Raw genomic sequence first — 11617 nt, 5'->3', positions numbered from 1 at the left:
TGCAATTAAAGTTTGCTGTCTGGCTTTTCGTTCCACTGTTCTATTCAATCTATTAATGTCAAAATTGAGTGGTGTTAGAGTGCTGTGTATAACTTCATTATTTGATTTTTGCCCAAATCAGCAGCTGCAGCAGCCCTTAAAATTTCAAAATGTTAATTGTCCTGATAGCTGCAATTAGTCATTGGACTTAAACCATTGTTCTTTCTTCTTTTTCTTCATTTGACTCCAGGGAAAGCAGCAGGAAACATGAAAATGGGACAAATGCTAATGGCGAAAAGTAAAGAGGCACATTCCTGTTGGAGAGTTTAACCTGGACTGTGGTGGTAAGTGAGAAGACTTACTCTGTTGGCTTGCATCACGTTACACTGCCCTATTACCTGTAGGTCCAAAGTCCCTCTAATAGGATCTGGGGAAGGCCAACTACTAATCTAATAGACTCAACGATTATAGAGCACACCGTTTTAGCAGGTTCCATACACTGTTGTAATGCAGCAAGGCAGGCTGCCTAACTTAATGACCACTTGGGTTAGCAATCACAGGACTGCTGTCATATCATTTACTGGCGCCTTTGTAATAACATTGTAATAACAGCATTGCAACAAAAAGTACAATTATTTAGCTATAACATAATTTAAATTTAAGTATAGAAACAGGAAACCAACTTTGTATTGAGAATTGTGTAGATTAATCTACATAGATTCAAAAATAGACAGTTATTAAAAATTACTGTAGCTATGGAAAATTTGTGCAAATTTTTTTTTTAGTTTTTCAAACATTGCTCTGATACAACTCTAGATAGCTATTCATTGCACTATTTTGAATTTGGTTGGGCACATATCATTTTGTGTGTGCAGCAATATCACGATAAAACATAAAACTGTATAGCTATAGAAGCTATACCCACTGTTCAGAGTATTTCTGGAATTTGTACACAACTGTTGTTTAGGCCTTTTCCAATACTTTAGTTCACTGATACTGTTCAGCTCAGGTCTCTTTTCTCACAAATGAACCATTGTGTGCTGGCGTTGGTCCAGGGGCATGACATTGTGGAAGAAGAATGTCTCTCTTAATCTGTGAAAATGAAATAGATGGATGTGACATTCACAGCAACCTGTGATGTTCACATCAGTTTGTCTTGTCATTAAACAGTACTTATCCCCCAAATACTTTTTATTTAACTATAATTTTTCTAGAATGCTATAAGATCACTTTAAAGTATATGCAGTATCTGGTCACTCAACATACAAAACTTGACTTTACATGAGCCACCTTAAAATATAAAAATGCGTAGCATATACGGAAGCATTATTCACAGTATTTATGAGATAGCTAGTGGAAAAACAAGCAAAACATAACAATGTAGTATGAATGCACCAGACACCAGCATAAGGACGGTATGGAATGTTAAAAACTCAGGGCTCACGGGTAAAATCAGAGTTACGTGACAAGTTCCAGAACCTAACTGTTTGTACACTTGCTTTCACGGTATGATATTACTTAGTGCATTTTGCACCGCAATATTAACAGGTTATCTGTATTGAAACGACATGGTCTCCCCTCACATGAATAAAGCAGGTAATCTCATAAGGCTGTAATGCAGAGGGACAGGGATGTTTACTGCTGTATTAAACGTACTCTCTGGTGTCGCTCATTTAGTGACAAACCACTATCAGTTGCTAGCAAGATCTCGGTTCCTGTTCTATAATCTGTAATCCGTAGAAGCCCTGAAAACGTAACTGTGATATGATGGTGGATCAATGTAGCAAGGTATGTTTTTGTTTAATTGTTTTTCCTAAAGATGACCTAGCGGCTTTGTTTGAATCCAGGGCAGTGTTTTATCAAATGATGTATCCACAGTAACCATTATGAAACTGCCATATGCTCATCCACCTCAATATCTTTGAGCAGAAACATAACTTTCCACATGCCAACTCCATGGATGAACTTGGTTGTTTGATCATTTTAACTTTGACATTTCATGTGCTACATGAAAGTCCCTTGCTTTTTATTAAAACAACCTAAATAACTTATTTCCTGCATTTTAAAACAAATAAAAGAAACATCAAACAAAAAAAATCTCCATTTGGAGTTAATAGATCGATGACAACAGAAGTAGAAACCTTGCCGGTTACAAAAGCTTGCAATGTCTTCCCTCCGCGGTGTATTGCTACTGCCATGTGTCGACTGCCTGTCTGCTTCCGTCTGCTGTCTTTAAATGCATGTGCCTTCATTTGCCTTGCACTGGGTGATGCAACCGCGGCAGGCTCCAGAGCAACGGCCTTCAGGCGGTGTGCCGCAGCGGCTCGCTGTCAGCTGGACAGACATATGGCGTACGCATTGTTAACGCAGAACCCGGGCCAGGCAGATATTTCTGTGAGGTGGACACAGTTCTAATGAGGTTGCTGTCTTTGCTGTGCCAAGCTACTTAATCTTGAGATTTGTTACTGGGCTTCTGGGTACAGCACAGCAACTCTGCCTGCTAAGACGTACGCAGTTCCTGTAACTACAAACCAAAAACCTTTTACAGGGCCCTCTTACACTGACTTTTTAGGAAAACAAATTTTATAATTGTTATAATATTAATAAAAAAAAATACACTTTAAGTTGTCAATTTTCTATATTTTACTTCAAGTATATGTTAACATAAAAAGGCCAATCTCTGTGATTTTTTTCCCCATTTCACTCTTGTTTTCTTATTTAATTATACTATGTATATGTGTATATATTAGGCTAGTGCTGAAACATTTGAGCCAGGATGTTAGCATCACAGATATTTAATTTAGATGGTCAGGAAAAGGCTGTCCTCATGGTACAAGTCTCAGAAGGAAACCTCAAAGAGGGATCAAGTGTTCTGGGATGAGAGTATGAGACAGGTGGAAAGAGAAGAGGCAAATTTACCCCCACCCCCCACCCCCACCTGTATAGACACGTAGATGGATGATATGCAGATGTCCCAGTACTTGCAATCGCTGCTGAACAAGATGCAGTATGAATGAAGAAGGAAGGTGCATGGCCAGGCGATTTAACATTTCCTTACCGGGCTACTGATGTGATCCAGTCAGACCGAACTACATTGTATTCTGCTGCAGTCGTTGCTGTGGAATATCTCCCTCAGTCATGGCTTGCTGACCTGCTGAAGGTACTTAATGTGCCGAGTCAGAATTTGAAAACAGGGTACTGGGAACAGTTGAAAAAAATGAGCTGGCCCATTGGAATACAAATGCACAAAAGGAAGGTTGATTTTTCCTGTGCATAATAGAATGTAGAATATCCATACAGTGAATATTACAACCATTTATTAGTAGTAGATCAGTCATTACTTGAGCTGAGTTGATACATTTGAATATCCAGTCTCATCTGTTTAACAGATCTTGTTTTAACAAATATTCCTTCTTTTTACTGTTCATATGAATATTTTACATAGTTTCATCCAAGAAGACTTACATTGTACATTGTTGTAATATAGAAATATGAGTCTTGATCTGGGCCTCACTTGCAGTGAGGCACATGTGAGAAGATGCTGTAATGGAGCAAGTCATGCTATTAAACAAGATAAAGTTCAGCGGTAACTAAAGTGTGGTAGATAATGTTTTAAGCTGCCATTCTCCCCATGAGATATTACAATTACTTACCTAGCTGAAGCAAATGTTGTTACACATAGCTGCAATGCCTCACCAGGGATTTCTCTAACTGCTTCACCACATTGCCATGAGTGGTTTACATTACATTATTGTCATTTACCAGACATGCTTATCCAAGGTCACTGACATGGGTTACATTTTTACATGTTATACATTTATACAGCTGGACCTTTACTGAGGTAATTCTGTGTTAAGTACCTTTCTCAAGGGTACAACCACAGTAGTCCCGCAGGGACAGCAACCCTTCGGTCATGAGTCCTGGTCCTTACTGCTATGCCACATTACCGTCACACTGCCACCGGTTCGGTCAGGTAGCTTTGTTGAGTTTGCTTCTGTTGCTTGAGTTGCCTCCTCCAATGCATTTTCATTCAGGCTCTCCTTTCTGTCCATGACGGCAGGTAAACCACTTTCAGCTGCCATCACTCATAGCCTGGAGAAGTGTTTACAGCAGCTCCAAACACCCTTATCGCCTCGGCCTTGTGCTCCCATTTACCACTCTTTGCATTTGCCATCCATCACATTCTACTCATTTGTCATGGTAAAAAAGGAGACAAGTAGAGGTACAAATATGACAAGAAGCACAATAAGCCTCTTGATTGTGTAATGAGTTTCTGTGACTGGCCTCATTACAAAATTTGTCAATTTGCTTTGAAACCAACAGCCGTACGACATTTCAGCCTCCCTTGTGCCAAATGGCTGGCGCCAACTGAGATGGCCATTAGTGCTTGAATGGGAGACCTTCTGGTATAATCTGGTTGCTGATGGAATTGATGTAGATAGGCTAGGAGAGGACACTCTTCACTTCAGCTCCAGAAAATCCAGCAATCCAGCGCAACGATAGGGGAACAGTGCCATAAGAGGCACAGGTTTTTGGATGACATTTTAAACCTAGGCAGTGGCACATTGTGGCTCATAAAATTTTAGCAGTATTTACCAAAAGGGTTGGAGTGTTAACCCATGTTTTTTTTTTTTGGATGCAAATCTGTGTTTTCTTTCCTGTTCACTAAATCATCCATCCTACACTGGACTGGCTAGGAAATGTCATAAATTCCCTTTCCACCCAGTTTCACCGGCTCATCGCTGTAAAAGACGAAAGAGTTCTCAGCTGACCTTCCTGGCTAAATAAAGGTTTGAATAAACAGATAAACAAAAATGAAAGAAACATAGAACAGCATTAGCACTACACCATAAACATCACATCAACCTACTGTTGAATTTACTCTGCTGTGAATAGGTAAATATCTTTCTTTCTGTGGTGCTGTTAATGTTGCTTTATGCCATGAACCAGCCTGGTGCACATCCCAAATGAAGTAATGGTCTATTTTAAGGGGAGGTGCAAACCACTCTCTGAAAGCCATTAGCTCTCCTATAGGGTGCAATCGTTTTATCTATACAGGGAATGAGGAAGAGATGCAACATGCAGCATCAGCTTAAAGCTGTTATTAAGACCTAATGACTTATATTTGATGTCCGTGCTCCCCTATGGCTGGAGGGGGAGAGAAGATTAAAAGACAAAACACAATTGTGCCACCGGTTCAGAGGATGTAGAAACGCATGCAGTCTCTGCCTCCTGAAGAGGAAATCTATGGTACATCTGGCCTCAGATCAAGTGTTCTGATATGAGTATGTACTCGGAGGAAGAAGAGAGGAGTGATTCATATTTTGCTTGGAATTTCTCCAAGGTACATTGAAACTTTCATTTATCATGTCTGTGTTATTCCATTGTGCAGTAATAGTGGTACATGGCAACAGGGTATCACAGGGATTGTTTTTTTTTTTCACCAGCTGACTTGGTTTCATTATTAATGGGTTTCATACAAAAATAACCATGTGCTGTATATCACAAAAGAAGCAGGATAAAAGCATGCGAATAACCTTGTCATATATATGAACTACCCTTGTCTACTCCAGAAAACCAAGCTTAAGAGTATTATGCTTCAGCATGCATAATCCTAATGGAGGAATGAGAGTTTAATAAACCAACATGTGACAGTGATTATTTAATGACCAGAAGCATTTTCTTTATAGCATCGAATCAATAAATGAATTGCAGTGCACCGTAAACCCATCCAAAATCCCAAGAAAAGCATTCCTTTCATACTGCATGTATGAACCGGGCACATGCAGCAAGACCACTTGCCAAGACCTGCTGTTCAGTTAATTGAATTGACTTTTCTCCAGACGGAAAACCACTTAAATTTCATCAAAAGTTACAGCCTATGTGGAATTTAAAGCAGATATCGTGTGTTTGTGACACCGGGACCGCACAGCTGCAATCCCGGAGCCATGAAGTGTCTTGCACTCATTCCATCTGAGCTCTTAATTAATTGAATCACAGAGTTGTTTGAATGGATTAGTGTTAACCCCTCTTCCTTGCTTCTCAGAAACTAGGTATATAAAGAGAACTATGCCATATTGATTGACCATGTAAAAAAAAATAAAAAAAAATTGCTGGAGTGGAGGCCCCTGGACAACAGTGCAGTCCTGCTGTACAGCACTTCTAAAATGGTCAGCAAAGGTCTGCTACTGACTGTGAATAAAGAAATGCACTGCAGCATGTGATTTGCCTCTTTCAACAGGCATTGTTAATGAAACCATTGCTGCGATATTTTCAACATCAGTGGTATAGTACAGTACAATGCCACGTAACCACTGCATGTCAATCGCGTTTCTGTTCTTTGTGACCTTGTGTCAAGATGGATAAAGACTTTTGTAAGGTTACTGTTTTGTTGATACTGTGTAATTGATTACAAGTGGGCTTTCAAGTAACTGCAGATCCTAGCGACCAGCATGAAGCGTGTCACACGCGGCTGTCTTGGTGTTGAACTAGCACTGGAAGTGCAATCAAGGGCGACTACAAGCAGGGTATGTGTAACTTTCAGTGACAGATGTCACACATTTATCAAAAGTGACTTTGGATGATTTTTGAAGCTCGGGTGCCAAGCCTGGCAGATCTCTCATTGAACATGTTGGATTTTCAGCACATCTTGCTCCCTTTGTGTCTCAGAAGTACCAAACACCAAGCTGCGGCAACAAGCCGGCTTTGGGTGACCTTTGGGGACATACACAAGCTTGTAGTCAGAGAAAAGCTTCCGCATACCCAAATAATTAAAAAATAAAATAAAATAAAATAAAAGGCTGCCTCTTTTGCTCTCTGTCCCCACAGCCTCATGAAATTCTGAGTAGTCAGTCAGTAACTGCATGGCATTTGTTAATGGGACACAAGAGAATGCAGTTCGCAGTTCCTGAAACAGTGGTGGGAAGCTCCTTCCATACTGTTATTTTATCACTTCATACAATTGACCATCCTGATGCTTCCTGTGCTTCCCAGTGCTTTGTTTGTGAATGTCTTGAGTGCCTTCCATTTCTCTTTCCTGTAAACTGGGCTTTTTTGGTAAATTTGTCAATATAACTTCTATAATGATTTTCAAAACTGCAGTCAGAATTGCTCCCATACCTGTCAACTAATATTATTTGGTCATACAAAACATTGTTTTCCCTATGTTTTTGAGGCATGCAGCCATATCTATGTAGAATATGGAAATTCAATTGCTAATACAGTTGTACATTACAGCAAACAGACTGGTTATGAAATAATTTAAAAAAATATTTCCGCTATCAAACCCCTAAAGCAGTACAGTATGCACTGTAAACACTTCCTCACATGGATAGGCTAAGTGTAATAATACGATGAAGCCAACCAGCCATTCTAAGGCCACTCCGTAATATTGTGCAATTCTGTAGGTGAGAGGTGACTCTTCTTAACATGCACCTCAATTACTGCAGTCTTTTCTTTCTCTATTCTAAGCAAAACAGCTTTGGTGGCCTGTAATTAGTGTGTGTGTGTGTGTGTATGTGTGTGTGTGTGTGTGCGCGCGCGCTGTATCATATAATATGCTGCCTAACTAATCCCCATAATAGAGAACCTCCTCAGGGTGGTACACCTGGACAATGTCCTGATGAAAACCACACTTAGACATCAATTTGATGCAATCAAATCTATTGAATGCAGCCTGTTTGCTGGGTGGACTGCCATTAATAAGGCCAAACACTTCAATGCCAAGTGTGTACTGTTTACTTCAGTGGCAAACTGATTGAGGAGAACATACAGTGGAGTTTGAAAGGGTGAGTGAAAACATGAGTGTCTACTATTGAAGATTAAACCACCCCTTAGATCTAGAATAAGACCACAATATGAGCCTCTGGCTAGGGACCACAGGAGTGCAAGGTAATCATATCTCTTGATGCGCCTTGCTTATCATTCGGATCACACTTTGAAACCTGCAGCAGACCAGTTGTGTGCAAGTGGCTGGACTGAATGGACTGCTCAAACTAATGCTATTGATTGGTACATGATGTGGGACAAGAACACAAAGTATTTCACCTCAGAATCTTACGTGCTTTCCATGACAGGCAAATGGTGATCACCAATGTGAAAACCATGAAAAATATGCTTGTTTTGGTCTTGGTGAAAGTGAAAAGAGATAGGTGCCATCTACTGGCAGATGAACTTCAACTCAAAAACCTTTATTCTAATCATGTCATGGCCTTGACAGCTCTGGATCCATGCCTGCTAATTTGTATACTGATGGAAGTGTTGTTCAGACTCTGACAAAAGATGGTTCTTTTAAAGAAATTTTCCTCACTAATGAGTACCAGAATCACATGAAATCCTTTTTTAATGGAGAAAAACATTGTTCCCCGTGTCTATCTGACATTACAGGGTCCTCTGAATCAGAGCTATATGATTCCTGCTGCTTTAAGCTGCTCTGGAAACTAGAGAATATGATCAGCAAGCGTGTCAAACATCTATCATCAATTACTTAGGCTTGTGGTATTATTGATGTGGTATTGATGCTGAGATATTAATGTATATTGGATAACTGGGGCCTCTATTCAACCTATTTAACCACTGAGCACAGTTTTAGAATTTTGAGAATCCAATTTAAAATAAATTCTTTTTTTCATTTCACACAAAATACTTTGCTTAAATTCTGCAAGCATGTATGCCCCCTCTCAGACATCTCGACACAGACTACACGACCAATTGAGAATGACAGAATTGTGCAAACAATTAGCTCTGAGATAAAACTGATAACCATTTCAGAGCTCCCAGATCAAAGTGAAACAGCACAGTGTCTCATTTCCTCATTGTGATTGGCTGAAGGGCGATTGTGATGAATGCAACGTGACACCAATTGCACCAACTCTTCTCAAAGACTTACCAGACAAAGTGGTCAATACCTGAAGGAGAGAGGACTAACTTACAGACTTATTGTATATCTTGTGTCTGTGAGCTGTCTGTTGAACAGTGTCTGACATTTTTAAAGCCTGTCATTTTTTTCAAACTTACCCTGTGAAGAAAATATCTTGTCCATCAATCCTCATTGAGAAGTCATCAGATTGACCAGTACTGTGTGTTCCTTTCTGAAGGAGCTGGGGAGGGGGGGTGATGGGGTGTCAAGATAGACATGTCCGATAAGAAAAGTACCGAGTCTGAAGCCTGACAAATATTAATGAAAGTCCAAAGTTTGATATGTCCTCAAGTCTCCTTTTTTCCTTCAAACATGGGGTCAGCTTGACAGATGCTGTGTCTGTGTATGTGTGTTTGTGCATGTCTGTATGTGTGTGTGTGTGTGTGTGTATGTGAGAGAGGGAGAGAGAGAGAGAGAGAGAGAGAGAGAGAGAGAAAGAGAGAGAAAGTTCTTTTGAAGAATGTCACACAGATACAATCTTACACCCTCCACATCACATGAGCGTTTGTGTGCAGCATGAAAGGAGCTTGTCGCTTGTTTGCCTCTTTGTGCATTAATTATTGTTGTCATTGCTCCCTGTTCCTCACCATTTTATGTAATCAGCAGAGACTTCACATCTCTTCTGGTATGAACAATACTGTGTAAACTTACTGCACCTTGAGAGCTAAGGGCTGGTGTTGTGTTCAGTAGCCAAATCCTGCCTTTTTTTTGCAGAATACATGATAATACAATGTGGCAATACACAGTAGTACATATTAAACTATTTATCAAGATATAATATCTGCATATTATCTGCACATATAGGCTACGTTATTAAATTCTTTATCAAGATGAAATTATCAAGATATATCTGAACACAGTCCCATTGCACATTGCTCCCCAGGATACTCAGAAACCTAGCTGCAAATCATAAATTCTAATTATAAATAGTTACTTCTAGACAATTGAGACAGGAATAAGAACATCTTAATTGATCTAATGGGTAATTCCATGTATGACTTTACCTTTTCAATCTACTGTAGGACAATGTAATACAGCTGTACTAAACCTACAGTTCAAGCCACATAGGGTTAATTAAGGAGTCTATTTTCTCAGTAATGGCTTTGCATATTAATGTGGGATATAAAGCAATGTAATGCCAGAGGTTTGGATTACTTTCCTTGAAGAAAAATCAAAAGCTTGTTCTGTAGAATACTCTTATGCTTCTTTCTGCTTTATGCTCTTTTTTAATCTCTATCAGTACATCAGGCTTGTTTCACCGTGGCAACCTTTGCATTCACACAGGAGCACTGAAGTGAGGCAAATGCAATCCCCCAATATGCTTGCATGCAGCCAATGGCTACTTTTACACTATAAGTCACATAGCACACCACAGTGAAGCAGACACCAATTGGAGGATAGGTGCTAGTCCAATGACATCATCTGTACAACTAGCATGTCCCTGAAAAATTGCAGGGTGCCTGATAGCAGTGAGACAAGGAAACTCTGGCTGACCTACCCACCCCCATCCCCAGAGGAACAAAGTCAATTTGTTCTGCCACTGTGAGCTCCTGGTCATTGCCCGCAGATGACACAGAAGGTTTTGAACTTGGGCCATAGGGCTCAGCCTGCAAGACAAATGCCTTTCTACACAGTGGTATGAGTTACTGAAGTTAACAGATTGAATAGAGTCTTTTCTTCACCCACAATACAATAAACGTGTGAGTCAATTTTAAAGAAATTATTCAACCTGCAAAGCATTTACAGTAACAGGAGGTTGCTGCCTAATCACTGTAATGCCAAGAGCACTTTTCATAATTTAATCAAGAATGTTCCCTTGTTATCAGTTTAAGTGGATGGGGGGGGTGGGAGGGGAAGACTGCCATGAAAAGAGTAGGCAGAAAAAGAGCTTTGATTGGTTCTTCAGTGGTCTGGCCTGTGTGAGTGAATGCTGTGCTGGCAGATGTAGGGAGGCCGCTGTGAGGGCGGATTTACATGGGCATTGGTTGAGGTGTCCTAAGGAGCGGTGGAACATCTGTAGTCAGCGGGGGGAGGGAGGGTAGTGGCGGGGGGGGGGGGGGGGTGGATGACTCACCGTCTCTGCGGGTACTGGTTGCTGGAGATCTGGCAGCCTGCCCGTCAATGCCCTGGGCCCTGTGATGGAAAGAGACAAGTGCTGCTCAACGGGGAGCTACGATACAGGAACAAATACCTGGGTGGATTTCAAAGCGCCGCGTTCGGCCCTGGACACAAATTTTGTTATCTCTCAGAATTGCATTTGATGTCGTTTCTGCTTTGCACGTGGAGTGGAGCTCTTGAATCTACAGGAGCCGCTCTGCCAGTATTCTTGCTCTTATAGAGCAATGAGTTTATAAGCTCAGATTGTTATGCGTGGTAGCAATAAAAATGCAAATGCCTGATTTCAGCGCACAGCTCCATCAGAATGTGTAGCAACCAATAAAGTACTAAAGCAGTCAGAATTTTAAGAGGCTTAAAGGCCCCATGCTGCATTGCTTCATATAAACTGGAATAAGAGTCGGACCTGCAGGTCATTCCAACTCTCATAATCAGGGTATTCCTGATGTCTCTGTTTTGTGAGCTGCTACATCAAAGACACTGGCCACCCATTTGCAATTTGTCTGTTGATTTTGCAGCTCAACAGCACGGTGTGGTCCCCTTAATCCTACACTGTCTGCCGTTCAGCCCTCTCCCCCCATTCAAGCCTGCTTGAACACACGATGC

At 40.7% G+C, this 11617-nt stretch overlaps 1 long non-coding RNA gene across 1 annotated transcript in view; it reads left to right on the top strand.

Moving 5' to 3' along the window:
- Nucleotides 1-235: 235 nt before the first annotated feature.
- LOC118794838 overlaps nucleotides 236-11617 on the top strand; it is a 35484-nt gene continuing 24102 nt past the window's right edge. Inside the window, exon 1 of the long non-coding RNA XR_005005770.1 lies at nucleotides 236-323. This is a non-coding gene — a long non-coding RNA (uncharacterized LOC118794838). The remainder of the gene's footprint in view (nucleotides 324-11617) is intronic.

Source organism: Megalops cyprinoides, chromosome 19 (genome assembly GCF_013368585.1).
Source record: "Megalops cyprinoides isolate fMegCyp1 chromosome 19, fMegCyp1.pri, whole genome shotgun sequence".
In the NCBI taxonomy this organism is placed as follows: domain Eukaryota; kingdom Metazoa; phylum Chordata; class Actinopteri; order Elopiformes; family Megalopidae; genus Megalops; species Megalops cyprinoides.
This window is presented reverse-complemented; position numbering and strand designations above follow the sequence as displayed.